This window comes from Bactrocera dorsalis, chromosome 1 (genome assembly GCF_023373825.1).
Source record: "Bactrocera dorsalis isolate Fly_Bdor chromosome 1, ASM2337382v1, whole genome shotgun sequence".
NCBI lineage: Eukaryota > Metazoa > Arthropoda > Insecta > Diptera > Tephritidae > Bactrocera > Bactrocera dorsalis.
The window spans coordinates 57,137,340-57,141,810 of NC_064303.1; positions in this window are offsets into that span (position 1 = coordinate 57,137,340).

The window sequence follows — 4,471 nt, forward strand, 5'->3', positions numbered from 1 at the left end:
AAAAACATATTTCCTTACCATTAACGTTGAAAAAAGGCCGTGACATTGAAACACCTAACAAATTAGCTAAATTTTGAAAATTGGTACCCTGGTCACAAACAAAATGGCAAGGAACTAGCCCTATATTTTGAAGTTGGGTAATGGCTTCAAGAATATATTTCTTGAGGACATCCCCTTTACATGAGCCTTTAATAAAAAAATAAGCTAACGGGTGGGACCAAGGTTCTCCACCTATACCTTGCACCATTATGGTCATTGCAGTTGTGGCTATTCTAGATGTGCGATTTTCATCGCCATAATCTTCAAGACCTATCACCCTATCAAATTTCCTATCATACTGCAAATGACATTTCAGTGACATTTCATCACAAGAAACTGATATGAACTTTTGTTCGGAAGAAAATCCCTTACTCCTAATTTGTAAAGACTTTATGCTGCTTTGGGTGCAACCTGGGAAACGAGGCCAATCTGCGACAAAATTATGTAACGTAATTTCCGAGGGAAAACTAAGTTGGTGCTTTAGGTAGCGGTAAGCGATTGGTGACAAAAAAAATACACCCAAAGCTAAAGTTTTAAGAAAAGTGTCATATCGCCGACCGTGACTTTGGCGATTACTATTTAAAAAACTACTCCTAATACAAGCACCTAACTGAGGAGGAACTTTGCTGCAAACTATCTCAAGAGGATCTGACTCTTCCCTAAATGACTACTACTTCTTAACATTTCCCTACATCTTTCTAATTCAGTTGCCATTTGGACCAACTGAGCTTTTAAACTCCTATTCTCCTGTTCTTTTTCGTCTAATTTTATTTTTAAAATCCTATTCTCTTCTCTCAATTTTTTTTTTCTATCTGTCCCTGCTGTCAGACCCCTACCTGTTTGCGCGGCTTTTCACTACTCTTTACTAGTTCCTCCTCAAGAAGTGGCAGAGGATCTAAAATATTTTCGCGGTCTTCCCTTTCTAAAAGTGGAAGCAGCTGCCTCGATGCACCGTTTGCATTTGAGGCAGATCCTTCCATTTTGGAAAAAAATCTTCAACGCCCATTTGAATTGGGCTTTCCAAAAAAGAATTTGGGGCGTTAAATATTGGCTCATTAATTAAATTTATGTCCGGAACGGCTCTCGGACGCAATTTTTTTGCGTTACGCATTTCAGTGGAAAAATGCCGCTCGCACGCAAAAATGTGTTTAGGTGTTTTTTCATTTGAATCTTCAAAAACACCTAAACGTTTGAGCCAACATTTACGCCTATTAAAAGAAACAAAATAAAATACAAAATGTTATATATAATTATAAAATATGTATAATAATAATAATAATAGTGCAAAAAGTGCATCATACTTAATGAATATTTAAAAGCACAGTTGTTTTTTTATGACTATCATAAATTCAAAGATAAATCGTTACTTTAAAACAATTTATTTAGTTAATTAACGGCAATGGCAATAAATTGGCAGTTACGCTCTGAACAAGTAGAGCGCGACAGAATGCAAGCGACATTTGTCAAATATTAAAATACACATGTTCTTAAGTACACAGTTATTGAGGTAGCTGCACGACTACATAACTGTGTCCATAAGAACGTGTGTATTTTAATATTTGACAGATGTCGCTTGCAGTCTGTCGCGCTCTACTTGTTCAGCACATCACAATTAAAAAGACACGGGAATTCAATTTCATTATCCAAAATTACTCATTGCACAATTGGAACACTGATTTTATCAAAATTTTTCACAAACACTTTTTGCACTATTTAATGTTTTTCACTCACCGTGCGAGATCCGTTCCACTGTTTGGAAAGCTAAATATTCTGCCTCCATCGCTGCAGCCAGCAACACATTTCTTCCAACTGCTAGTTGTTTTCGGTATTTTATCTGTAAAATACAATAAAAAAGTATTAAATAAATGCAAATTTACTTAATAAAAATTAAAATATACTCACATCTTTCAATCTGCGAGCTGTTTCGCCTTCGGTATTCTTCGAACTAATGGCCGTTACAAATGGAGACAAAAAAATGAAAAATGTCTCCATTCGAACAATAATTTGGCGGGATTTCAATCTGGCCATCGCTCGTTTCCAATTGCTAAACGTCAAAACCTACTGAACTCGATTAGCTGTCAAAGTTCAGTAGGTTTTGACGTTTAGCAATTGCTCTCTCACTGGAAGTGAGAGAGGAGTTAAACATCTCTTTATCTCTGCCAGCAGGTTGCTCGGGTCCATGGCCATTGCCTGAGTTGCCTGTCGCCTACTCATACCACACAAGAGTGTACGTCCGGCTATGTGTGCCAGATGTGTCTGCTTCCACACCACACTATGCTGCACCGCATCACCACCACCGAGACCGTGCGACACTCTACCCCACGCAACCGCGGGGATAAACGTCGTTCCAAACGGCAGCAACAGCGAAGGCCAATAAGCACACCGGACGACTCGCGTCCGCGACACCACCACAACATGACACGGCGGCAGCGTACTAGGCCACAAACCCGTCGTCCAACCGGTCTCAGCAACGTGGTCGCTACGCTGCAACAACTCCAGCGATTACTAGGCTGAAAATTTGCCTAGGGGGGCCAGGATGGCTAAATGGGTATCAGCCTTCCCACTTCTACCCGTCAACATCATCCCACACATCTACGTACATATGCAACACTGATTCGCCACATTCCCCACACTCATCGTCACTTTTTTCACATCATCCACCACGCTCTAACACACACACAATGACATCACACACCTTCATCTACTTTCGCCGAAGAAAGGTACAAAAAGGACGGACACCTTGTTAAGCTGATCATTCTGGCGCTACGACATCGGCACACTCGACTCGTTTTTCCTTCTTTTGCGAACTTCTACATCAACGCTAATTGAAAGTGTGTTGTGAGGCGAAAAATTTAATTTTATTTTAAAGTGTTTTGTGAGCCTATCATTATAAGCATAAAAAATTAAAGAAGTTTATACATTGTACCTACCCACATATCATAATATAAGCTGTGAAAATAAATCCGAAAATACATCTGAATTACAAGCTTGAGAATCTCTTGGGTTCAGTTCATCTATCCCTGTGTTTTATCGTTTTCAATTTTGCAAAAAATACACGGTGAGTGCGGATAAGGTGACACATACAAAGAAACAAGTAGATATCAGACAAATGACACGTATCTTGCGAAAATACCCAATTTTAACAGAACGCGGGACTTCAACAGCAGGACTCCGCCGAAACTAGAGCCAGTACAGCCAATGGACGTTGATACCTCGCAACGCTTCAGAGAACCTACAGCACAACAGAAAAATAGTGGATACTCATCTCGATATCCTAATAATCAAAATCAAAAATACGGACAGACAGTGAAGAGACCAAGTAATGGTTCTGCAAAATTCACAGGACCAAAACAACAACGGGTTAACTACCTGCCAAATGTAAATTCTACTTCAAGAAGATAGTATCATGAGGTAGCAAACTCAGAGGCCTCATCAATCGAAGACGACCCTACTGAGCCTAACCAGTTAAATTTGTTAGACAGGACTCCTTGCTGCCGTTCATTGAAAGAACAATTGCAGAGAGAAAACTAAAATTATTGATTGATACGGGGGCATCAAAGAACTATATAAAGCCTCTAAAAGTGCTTAAGCACATAGCACCTTTCGAAAATTCTTTCTTAGTAAAGCCAATTGATGGCTTTACTCACATTAAAGAAAAATGCACGGTAAACCTTTTCGACACAAACAGTACCTTTTTTATGCTCCCGTCTCTTTCAACGTTCGACGGAATAGTAGGTCTGGAGTTGCTAACGCAAACAAACGCAACAATAGATCTAAAATCAAAAAAAATAATAACTGATAATGGCTCAGAAGAAATAAAGTTTTTAAAGTGTGCAAATGTGAATTTCACACGAGTAGAGGACATAGAAGTCCCCGAGGTTGTAAAGGGCAAATTTCAGAAAATGGTGAAAAATTTATTACGCGTTTTTTCTGATCCTAATGAGGCCCTACCATTTAACACAAATATTGTCGCCACTATTCGCACCGAAAGTGACGACCCGGTGTATTCTAAGCTATACCCTTATCCAATGGGTGTAGCGGAATTCGTGAATACTGAAATTCGCGATTTACTAAAAAATGGTATTATCCAACCGTCTAGGTCACCATACAACAACCCAATATGGGTTGTAGATAAAAAAGGAATGGACGAACAAGGCAATGTGGAGAAACGTCTTGTAATAGACTTCAGAAAATTAAACGAAAAAAACCATCGATGACTAATATCCCATCCCCAATGTAACCGTAATACTATCAAATCTAGGAAAGGCCAAGTATTTCACAACACTCGACCTGAAATCGGGCTTCCACCAAATAACTCTCGCAGAATCCGATAGGGAAAAGACCGCTTTCTCGGTAGGCAACGGAAAATACGAATTCTGCAGGCTTCCTTTTGATTTGAAGAATGCGCCCAGCATGCGTTGAATACTATACT